Source organism: Oncorhynchus nerka, linkage group LG23, assembly GCF_034236695.1.
Source record: "Oncorhynchus nerka isolate Pitt River linkage group LG23, Oner_Uvic_2.0, whole genome shotgun sequence".
Lineage (NCBI taxonomy): Eukaryota > Metazoa > Chordata > Actinopteri > Salmoniformes > Salmonidae > Oncorhynchus > Oncorhynchus nerka.
In genome coordinates, this window is record NC_088418.1 from 36,483,793 (window position 1) to 36,496,139 (window position 12,347).

The following is a 12,347-nucleotide window of genomic DNA, read 5'->3' on the forward strand; positions in this document are numbered from 1 at the left end:
CAATGATTTGAACCTTTTTGATGTTGATGGTGAGGCCGATGGAGTTGTAGATGGAGACCACGTTTAGTTAGTGCTGCATGGAGAGGGGAGCACAGTCATCTGCATATTGTAGATTAACATTTAACAAAGAGCTGCCATTAGTTTCAGAGTGGGTGGCATCCTAAATATTTCTTAAACTAAAAGCATTGGGGACAAATCATTGTTTAAATATTTTAATAAATCATGTGGAAATTGAGCAAGTTAAGGTGACTAAAGTAACCCTGGATTGTAAAATGATATACTACAATGTAGAAAGTAGTCCAAATAAAGAACAACCCTTGAATGAGTAGGAGTTCTAAAACTTTTGACCAGTAGTGTATATTTGTCTTTATATAACAAAATATTGTTAAATAGGAATCAATCATTTAAGCTGTTTTTAGATTTAATTTATATTGACATTGCTAGCTACTTATTTATCTCAGCCAGACAGTTTTATTTAGCTAACGTTATCTTGCTTGCTAACTGTTATTGTTGCTGCTTTCTGTTTATCTAGCTAGCTAACTAACTGTTATTGTAGCTGCTTACTGTTTGTATGTAGCTTGCACTTTAATGGCATCCCTCAAAGAGATTTTATTTTATCTTTCCAACCAGGCGAAGTACTGTGAAGGCACCACTGATCTCGACAAGAGGCGCAACAATCGTAGGGGGGTAGTAAAATTCACAATTCAAGGTAATGTTAAGCAGTTAATTTCTATTACTGTTACTGTTAGATGACTGGAAAGATTAATGTCCAACCATTTAACAACCATATTCCATCTAGCTAATGTTAGTTGGTCATCTACAGTGGTTGCTCAACTAAAAGTTTTGAGATTATGCTGCGGAATTTAGAGGTAATTTGTGGTTTAGTATGGTACCCTGCGTCACTGCTTCATTGCTCCAGACCAGCGCAATGGGGAGTTAGAGCACTGATTATGCTTTTGGGTCCCAAGGCGCTAATGTGTCTCTAACTGACAATGAATGGGTGACATAAACCAAATAGAAACTGATAATTGAGCACAAAATGTATTTTCAATTAACTGAATGATGAGGATGAAGAAGGTGATTGAATTTATAACAAAAGTGTAAGAATTGCTATTCCTCTGTCCTGCATGCGCACACCCTGAAAAATACACTTATTTTTTTGTTTCTACTCGTCAGTATTACTTACTAAAACTGTTGTTACAATAAGTTTTTATTCTAAGAGAAACTAAAATGTTCAATTATATTCCATGATATTCTTAAGATATATGTGTTGACTGAATATAAGAAAGTGATGTCTGCTAAATAATCAAGTTGATGGCGCAGTCATATAGCCTCGGCACATACATGAAGTTGACTTATTCATAGCTTTGGATTAAAATAAATAAGTACCAACATTCTTTCTGATAGTCTAATAAAAATGTAACAATTTGGAGAATACATTTTTTATTTAGCCTAACAGCCAACATTAGGTACAATATTAGAAATATACATGCAAATAGGCCTAAACATAACAAAATATTGCTATAATCCTACCTTCATAGAAACACCTCTCTGGCATAGTGGCCAATATCTCTTGATGATTTATTCCTGAAAGAAATCTTCAGCCATGATACCTGAAAAATGAGGCAACAGTGAATTATTGTGGAACACATAGCAGTCCGTGAGGTGTAGGCTACGATATTTGATTTACCTTTTACTTTGTTAATACCCCCCCCCCCCCCCACACACACATGGCGTTTGAGCGGATGATTTGGACTTGGCTTGCTTGATCTTCTTCCTTTTTTCTGTAGCAATTTTGAGCAAATTGCACAAGGGCCACGGTTGATTTGTCTGTGAAGATGACGTCATTGAATGTCTCACCAGCTTTGATCCATGCCTGGGCCTGCAGAACGCAAAACAGTACAAAACAAGCGAACACACATGGTCAATGTTCTGAAAAAAAAAACATATATATATATATATATAGCGTGCACAATTATTAGGCAAGTGAGTATTCTGATCTTATCATTATTTCTATGCACATTTTCCAACTCCAAACCATATAAACATGAATGCTTACTGGATTTAATCATTTTCAGGTGATATGTATTTGTGTAATGGGGAGGGTGTGGCGGAAGTGAATAACACTTTATATCAAGGCAGCTTCATTACCTCAGGTAAAATGGGCCAATAAGAGATTTAACTGACACTGAAAAGTCCAAAATTGTATAATGCCTTTCAATGCAACACTCTTGAAATAGCTAAACTAATTTTTTAACTAGGCAAGTCAGTTACGAACAAATTCTTATTTTCAATAACGGCCTAGGAACAGTGGGTTCCTTCAGGGGCAGAACGATGGATTTGTACCTTGTCAGCTCAGGGGTTTGAACTTGCAACCTCTCGATTACTAGTCCAACGCTCTAACCACTAGGATACCCTGCCGCCCCCCTGGACAATCAAATGTTTTGTTGTGAATAGTCAACTGGGGCGCAAAAAACGCATGGAGAATAAAAGGCGCAAATCAGCTGCAAAAGACTAAATAAACGTCAAGCTACCAGGAACCCATTATCCTCCAGTGCCACCATATTCCAGAACTGCAACCTACCTGGAGTGTCCAGAAGTACAAGGTGCTCAGAGACATGGTCACGGTCAAGAAGGCTGAAACACGACCACCACTGAATAAGATTCACAAGTTGAAGCGTTAAGATTGGGCAAAGAAATACCTGAAGACAGATTTTTTTAAAGGTTTTATGGACAGATGAAATGAGAGTGACTCTTGATGGACCAGATGGATGGGCTAGTGGCTGGATCAGTAATGGACACATTCCACCACTTCGAGTCAAGCGCCAGCAAGGTGGAAGAGGGGTACTGGTATGGGCTGCTATCTTTTAAGGATGAGCGAGTTGGACCTTTTCGGGTTGAAGATGGACTGAAACTCAACTCCCAAACCTACTGCCAGTTTCTGGAAGATACATTCTTCAAACAGTGGTACAGGAAGAAGTCCTCAGCATTCAAGATGGCCATGATCTTTATGCAGGACAATGCTCCATCACATGCATCTAAGTACTCCACTGCTTGGCTAGCCAGCAAGGTTCTCAAGGATGTCTGAATAATTACCTGGCCCCCTTCCTCACCTGACTTAAATCCTATTGAGAACTTGTGGGCCCTTCTCAAACATGAGACGTGCGGTGAGGGAAGACAATGCACCTCTTTGAACAGCATTTGGGAGGCTGTGGTTGCTGCTTCAGCGAAAGTTGATCGTGAACAGATCAAGAAACTGACAGACTCTATGGATGGAAGACTCATGGCAGTTTTTGAAAAGAAGGGTGGCTATATTGGTCACTGAATATTTTTGTTTTTTAATTGTCATTTTGTGTTGTTTATTTGTTACACTTACTCTAAAAATGTAGAATAACAAGTGAGTTTGGAGAAATGATTTTTGTAGGTGCCTAATAATTGTGCACACTAATAGTTGCTTAATAATTGTGCACACTTATATATTCCCCCGAGAAAGACAAAACCCCCCTTTCCTTTGTTAATCATTCAGGTTTGAGGTTCAATAACATTTTGGACTGACTGAGAGCATTGTGTTTGTTCAACAATAAAATGAATCCTGAGGAATACAATTTGCCTAATAATTATACACTGCTCAAAAAAATAAAGGGAACACTATAAAACCATCCTAGATCTGAATGAATGAAATATTCTTATTAAATACTTTTTTCTTTACATAGTTGAATGTGCTGACAACAAAATCACACAACAATTATCAATGGAAATCAAATTTATCAACCCATGGAAGTCTGGATTTGGAGTCACACTCAAAATTAAAGTGGAAAACCACACTACAGGCTGATCCAACTTCGATGTAATGTCCTTAAAACAAGTCAAAATGAGGCTCAGTAGTGTGTGTGGCCTCCACGTGCCTGTATGACCTCCCTACAACGCCTGGGCATGCTCCTGATGAGGTGGCGGATGGTCTCCTGAGGGATCTCCTCCCAGACCTGGACTAAAGCATCTGCCAACTCCTGGACATTCTGTGGTGCAATGTGGCGTTGGTGGATGGAGCGAGACATGATGTCCCAGATGTGCTCAATTGGATTCAGGTCTGGGGAACGGACGGGCCAGTCCATAGCATCAATGCCTTCCTCTTGCAGGAACTGCTGACACACTCCAGCCACATGAGGTCTAGCATTGTCTTGCATTAGGAAGAACCCAGGGCTAACCGCACCAGCATATGGTCTCACAAGGGGTCTGAGGATCTCATCTCGGTACCTAATGGCAGTCAGGCTACCTCTGGCGAGCACATGGAGGGCTGTGCGGCCCCCCAAAGAAATGCCACCCCACACCATGACTGACCCACCGCCAAACCGGTCATGCTGGAGGATGTTGCAGGCAGCAGAACGTTCTCCACGGCGTCTCCAGACGCCGTCTTCATCTGTGAAGAGCACAGGGTGCCAGTGGCGAATTTGCCAATCTTGGTGTTCTTTGGCAAATGCCAAACGTCCTGCACGGTGTTGGGCTGTAAGCCCAACCCCCACCTGTGGACGTCGGGCCCTCATACCACCCTCATGGAGTCTGTTTCTGACCGTTTGAGCAGACACATGCACATTTGTGGCCTACTGGAGGTCATTTTGCAGGGCTCTGGCTGTGCTCCTCTGGCTCCTCCTTGCACAAAGGCAGTGGTAGCGGTCCTGCTGCTGGGTTGTTGCCCTCCTACGGCCTCCTTCACGTCTCCTGATGTACTGGCCTGTCTCCTGGTAGCGCTTCCATGCTCTGTACACTACGCTGACAGACACAGCAAACTGTCTTGCCACAGCTCGCATTGATGTCCCATCCTGGATGAGCTGCACTACTTGAGCCACTTGTGTGGGTTGTAGACTCCGTCTCATGCTACCACTAGAGTGACAGCACCGCCAGCATTCAAAAGTGACCAAAACATCAGCCAGGAAGCATAGGAACTGAGAAGTGGTCTGTGGTCACCACCTGCAGAACCACTCCTTTATTGGGGGTGTCTTGCTAATTGCCTATAATTTCCACCTGTTGTCTATTCCATTTGCACAACAGCATTTGAAATTTATTGTCAATCAGTGTTGCTTCCTAAGTGGACAGTTTGATTTGACAGAAGTGTGATTGGCTTGGAGTTACATTGTGTTGTTTAAGTGTTCCCTTTATTTTTTTGAGTAGTGTGTATATACAGTATATATATATATGTATATATATATATATTTTTTAAAAATGCCTTACCGAGCCTTTCCATAAGTCCACGCAAGTTTCTTCAACTGTCTTCTGACTGTGATTAGAGCAATGTTGATGTTGTGCCGTGATGCCAGCAGATTACAGATGGCCTTTGCCGATCGCTCATCATCTTCATTCATCAGTGAGTGGATGGCTTGAATAGTCTCGCTGGAAATCGAATACAATGTAAAAATGTGCAGCATACAGTAAAGACCAGCAGTCGATTTATTTCAGCATTATTAGGCCTACTTTAGACTATTGTCGCCTACTGTACCTGTTCATTTTCCTGGGCTTTCGCGTTTGGCGTAACACAGGAATCTGATGATGTGTTTGCGAATAGCACTGTCCGTGACAAAAGTCCCAAAGTGTACCAATAATTTTGAAATGTCTCCAGTAGATTTTCCGTTCCTCCTGAAAGCCCTAATCTGCTCACTTAAATTAATAGAGTTCCTGGTCATGGTGCTACAGTATGTTGTTACAGCATAATCAAAGTGAGGACAATTGGCGATAAACTGTATACTTATAGCCTATTGTAATGTGAAAGTCACACCTTTCCAGTACTCCTCACCCCATCTCAATCATCTAAATTGTATTATTGATGGAGAGCCATATAGATTGCAAAATAGTTGGGAAGCGATTCCATGGAACATGGTTTATGATTGGACAAGTAATTTTCCGTTCCTCCTGAAAGCCCTAACAGTCAAATGCATTCTCTACGTTGCTACAGATGCTACAGATGCTGGTTCGATACCCGTGCCGGCCACGACCGGGAGACCCGTGAGGCAACACACAATCGTCCTGGTTAGGGGAGGGTTTGGCCGGCCGGGATGTCCTTGTCCAATAACCAACTAATAGAGAGAACCTACACCAGTCGAGCAATTAATTTCAACAATAATCTTCATTTTTATTTGACTTTACAAACAACAAGAGGACTTAATTGGAGTCTATTTCTTCAGAACCTAGACCTATATAAAATAACTTAACTGGCTGAGGTAGGCTATGAGGCTTAACATATACACAGATAAAACAAAAACACTAGCACTGCAAACACTCAAAACAAAGAGCAGCAGTGCCTGGATTTCGCACTTTCCCTCTTCAAGTCCCCCTCCCGAGACTGCCTGCTGAGAACAAGTGACACTTCCACCTCGCTGGAATTAGCACACCATTTGGAGTTCATGAAAAGACAAACCCTTCCCCCCCTCCATTTCCCCGTCTCCCTGTCCTGTCCACCCGGTGAATGGAGAATCCATCGAGTTGGATAGCCATGGGGGGTATATTGTCTGAGAGCCACGTTTCTGAAAAGCAAAGAATATTGCAGTTCCGAGAGTCCCGTTGGTAACATATCCATGATCGGAGGTCATCCATCTTATTATCAAGTGACTGTACAGTACATTGGCCAGTAGAATGGAGGGAAGAGAGGTGGCCGGTTTTCCCTTCACCTTAATCTCCCCAGGACCCCCCTCTCTTGACTCTGTAACTCCGGCATTTCCTCTTGGGTAGCCTGAAAACTTGGTTGGAATTACAGTGAAAGCCCAGGGCAGATAGAAGCCAGAATTGGGGTAAGTAACTGCCAATCTGATGTTCAAGAGTTCTTGTCGGTTGTAAAAAATAATAGCGGATAAATTTAGTGAAAATAGAGTTTAAATGAACAACCAAATAATCCCAAAGTAGCAGTTGGGTCGGAGCTTGCAAAACAGCGGCCATCCAGCATGACGCCATGTTGTGGTGTGAGAAGGTGCTATATCGGCCTCTTGATGTCGAATGATTGAAATGCTGGATACGAAAAAAAACATGGTATTAGCTAGAGCACCTTGAAGAACTGTGACGAAACTCTAAACTTTCCAAGACGTTCCCACAGGAGCTTGCGGTTTACAGATTTGAAAGCCTTGGAGACGTCGATAAAGGTATAGATTTAGATTCTGTTGTTGCACCTGCCTTACCATCAATATCATATCTGAAGCCACACTGCAGCCACACTGCGTACAGCAAAATCCTGGCCAGGACTTTGCCCGCGACCGTGATGAGAGAGACTTCTCTGCTGTTTCCACAGTCTACTTTGTCACCCTTTCTCTTGAAAATGGTGACGTTGATGGCATCCTTCTACTCTTGAGGTATGGCTTCGCGAGCACCAGGTGCTTATAGATCTCAGCCAAGATTTCATCTGGGCTTGGGCTGTTTTTGTTTTTAGACCCCTGATGACCTGTAAAGCCTCAGAGAAGCGGGGGGGTAAGTCCAGTTGCTGGACAGGAGGGATGTTGAGCAGCTCGTCGAGTGTGTTGTTCTCTGATGGGGTTCCCTTGTTGAAAAGGATTCTGAGGTGCTCTGCCCACCTTTCCAGGATCTCATGTTTGTCCTTAATGAGCGTGGCTCGATCTGCTAATCTCACGGAACCTCCCCATTTTTGATTGTAGGGAGGGCGTTATATTCTTTGAATGCTTGTCATCGGAAAACATAGCGCTGAACTGCATTGCCAAAGAACTCTAATTTTGTTTCATCAGTCCACAGAACATTTCGCCAAGATTTAGGTGGGATTTTGCTAAATTGATATCGGGTTTTCTTGGTTCTCTCTTCAAGCAGTGGGATCTTCCTATGTTTAATGACAACCAAATGAAGCATTCAAAGAAAATAACACCCTCCCTGGGAACATTAAGTTTAGTCACCAATAAAACAGAGGCTCACCAATTACAGTGCCTTGCGAAAGTATTCGGCCCCCTTGAAAGTATTCGGCCCCCTTGAACTTTGCGATATTTCAAACTTTTTTAACAAATCAAAAACAGAAAAATTGGGCGTGCAACATTATTCAGCCCCTTTACTTTCAGTGCAGCAAACTCTCTCCAGAAGTTCAGTGGGGATCTCTGAATGATCCAATGTTGACCTAAATGACTAATGATGATAAATACAATCCACCTGTGTGTAATCAAGTCTCCGTATAAATGCACCTGCACTGTGATAGTCTCAGAGGTCCGTTAAAAGCGCAGAGAGCATCATGAAGAACAAGGAACACACCAGGCAGGTCCGAGATACTGTTGTGAAGAAGTTTAAAGCCGGATTTGGATACAAAAAGATTTCCCAAGCTTTAAACATCCCAAGGAGCACTGTGCAAGCGATAATATTGAAATGGAAGGAGTATCAGACCACTGCAAATCTACCAAGACCTGGCCGTCCCTCTAAACTTTCAGCTCATACAAGGAGAAGACTGATCAGAGATGCAGCCAAGAGGCCCATGATCACTCTGGATGAACTGCAGAGATCTACAGCTGAGGTGGGAGACTCTGTCCATAGGACAACAATCAGTCATATATTGCACAAATCTGGCCTTTATGGAAGAGTGGCAAGAAGAAAGCCATTTCTTAAAGATATCCATAAAAAGTGTCGTTTAATGTTTGCCACAAGCCACCTGGGAGACACACCAAACATGTGGAAGAAGGTGCTCTGGTCAGATGAAACCAAATTTGAACTTTTTGGCAACAATGCAAAACGTTATGTTTGGCGTAAAAGCAACACAGCTCATCACCCTGAACACACCATCCCCACTGTCAAGCATGGTGGTGGCAGCATCATGGTTTGGGCCTGCTTTTCTTCTGCGGGGACAGGGAAGATGGTTAAAATTGATGGGAAGATGGATGGAGCCAAATACAGGACCATTCTGGAAGAAAACCTGATGGAGTCTGCAAAAGACCTGAGACTGGGACGGAGATTTGTCTTCCAACAAGACAATGATCCAAAACATAAAGCAAAATCTACAATGGAATGGTTCAAAAATAAACATAACCAGGTGTTAGAATGGCCAAGTCAAAGTCCAGACCTGAATCCAATCGAGAATCTGTGGAAAGAACTGAAAACTGCTGTTCACAAATGCTCTCCATCCAACCTCACTGAGCTCGAGCTGTTTTGCAAGGAGGAATGGGAAAAAATGTCAGTCTCTCGATGTGCAAAACTGATAGAGACATACCCCAAGCGACTTACAGCTGTAATCGCAGCAAAAGGTGGCGCTACAAAGTATTAACTTAAGGGGGCTGAATAATTTTGCACGCCCAATTTTTCAGTTTTTGATTTGTTAAAAAAGTTTGAAATATCCAATAAATGTCGTTCCACTTCATGATAGTGTCCCACTTGTTGTTGATTCTTCACAAAAATATACAGTTTTATATCTTTATGTTTGAAGCCTGAAATGTGGCAAAAGGTTGCAAAGTTCAAGGGGGCCGAATACTTTCGCAAGGCACTGTAGTTGTTCTAACTAACATTTAATCTAATAGCACAAAATACATTTCAAAACTGATCTTTTCGAAGTGCTGAATAGAAGGAAAAACAGAGGTTGAATACCATTTCCCATACAATATTTAGCTACTGTATGTACCGGTATATACCATTTGTCAAGTTTACTGCAAACAAGGTTTTATATATTTTTTTGTATACCATGTAAAGATTGGAGGATGTCAGTCTTACAGTTTCAGTATCCTTTACATAGAAGAACTCATCAGATACATGGGTATTGTGGCATATATTGTAAAGAATAAGCAAACATTGAAAAGGTATTGGTGTAGCCTGGCATATTAGTTAAATAAAGGTTAAATAAAAAAATTAAAAATATGCATACCATTTCTGACCCACGCAACATTGCACAAAATCAACTTTGCCATGTAAGTTATTTAACTCCTACAGAATCATAAGCTAGAAACATCAGCTTACAGTGTAACAATGAAATTCATATAATGAGTGGAATATACTGTAATTTACACTACACCATTTCAAATAGTAGCACATAGAACTATTTCACACACTGTAATGAAGCAGACTGGCTGATGGATAATAATGATGGAATATTTAGAGCCATATCATATGATTTGGTTTTACCGTCTAACCTCAATGTATGTCAATTGACACATTCATTATGTAAAAATATTGCATCTTACAGTGTTCTGCAGTTGTCAAACTGTATATGTAAACTAGGCAATCCACAATTTTGGTTCAGTAGTAGTTCAGTTTTGAGCAGTTTAATTAATTGATATTTAAACGCATTGTTAACAAATGACAAGAAAATCTTGCATTGTGAAAATATATATATTTTTATTTCTACTGAGGAATGTGATTGTTTTTCTTGAGTGTGTTTGTATTTTTGAAATCTCTTGTAATTTGTCAATTGTGTGCAATTGTAAAATGCATTGCTCCCTTGCAAAATAAACTAACCAAAAAAAGGAATGTCCTATCACTGTCAACTGCGTTAATTTTCAGCAAACTAAATATTTGTATGAACATAACAAGATTCAACAACTAAGACTTAAACTGATCAAGTTCCACAGACATGTGACTAACAGAAATGGAATAATGTGTCCCTGAACAAGGGGGAGGGGGGGGGGGTCAATATCAAAGGTAACAGTCAGTATCTGGTGTGACCACCAGCTGCATTAAGTACTGCAGTGCACCTCCTCCTCATGGACTGGCCAAGGCCACCGCCCTCCGATCCAAGGGGTCCCAGGCGTGCAAAATGGGATTGAGATCCGGGCTCTTTGCTGGCCATGGCAGAATACTGACATTCCTGTCTTGTAGGAAATCACACACAGAACGAGCAGTATGACTGGTTCCATTGTCATGCTGGAGGGTCATGTCAGGATGAGCCTGGAGGAAGTGTTACCACATGAGGGAGTAGGATGTCTTCCTGTAACACACAGCGTTGAGATTTCCTGCAATGACAACAAGCTCCGTCCGATGATGCTGAGACACACCGCCCCAGAACATGACAAACCCTCCACCTCCAAATCGATCCCGCTCCAGAGTACAGGCCTCGGTGTAAAGCTCATTCCATTAACGATAAATGCGAATCTGACCATCACCCCTGGTGAAACAAAACCGCGACTCGTCAGTGAAGAGCACTTTTTGCCAGTCCTGTCTGGTCCAGCGATGTTGGGTTTGTGCCCATAGGCGACGTTGTTGCGGTGATGTCTGGTGAGGACCTGCCTTACAACAGGCTTACAATCCCTCAGTCCAGCCTCTCTCAGCCTATTGCAGAAAGTGAGAGCACAGAGAGCATTGTGCGTTCCTGGTGTAACTCGGGCAGTTGTTGTTGCCATCATGTACCTGTCCCGCAGGTGTGATGTTCGATGTACCGATCCTGTGCAGGTGTTGTTATACGTGGTCTGCCACTGCGAGGACGATCAGCTGTCTGACCTGTAACGCTGTCTTAGGCGTCTCACAGTATGGACATTAACATTTATTGCCCTGGCCACATCTGCAATCCTCATGCCGTCTTGCAGCATGCCAAAGCACATTCACGCAGATGAGCAGGGACCCTGGGCATCTTCCTTTTGGTGTTTTTCAGAGTCAGTGTTAAGGCCTCTTTTAGGGTCCTATGTTTTCATAACTGTGACCTTAATTTCCTACCGTCTGTAACCTGTTAGTGTCTTACCTCTTTGGGATAGGGGGCAGCGATGGAAAGTTTGGATGAAAAGCGTGCCCAAAGTAAACGGCCTGTTACTCAGGCCCAGAAGCTAGAATATGCATATAATTAGTATATTTGGATAGAAAACACTCTAATGTTTCCAAAACTGTTAAAATAATGTCTGTGAGTATAACAGAACTCATATGGCAGGCGAAAACCTGAGAAAAATCCAACCAGGAAGTGGGAAATCTGAGGTTTGTAGTTTTCAAGTGAATGCCTATCAAATATCCAGTGTCTGTGGGGTCAGATTGCACTTCCTAAGGCTTCCAGTAGATGTCAACAATCTTTAGAAGTTGTTTCAGGCTTCTATTGTGAAAGGGGAGTGAATAAGAGCACTGAGTAAGTGACTCAGCTGATAGCCATGAGTTATTTATCGCGGGTGGCCGTGAGCGCGAGCTCTGTTCCCTTTTCTTTCTAATAAAAACAGTATTGTCCGGTTGAAACATTTTTTAATATTTATGATAAAAACACCCTAAGGATTGATTAGAAGCATCGTTTGACATGTTTCTACGAACCTTAATGGATTTTTAAAAACTTTTCATCTGGACTTTGTGCCCGCAGATTACTGGACTAAATGCACAAACAAAAAGGAGGTATTTGGACAAAGATAAAATTTATCGAAAAAAGAAAAAAAAATGTGTCTAACATGGAGTCCTGGGAGTGCCACCAGATGAAGATCATCAAATTTTGTCCT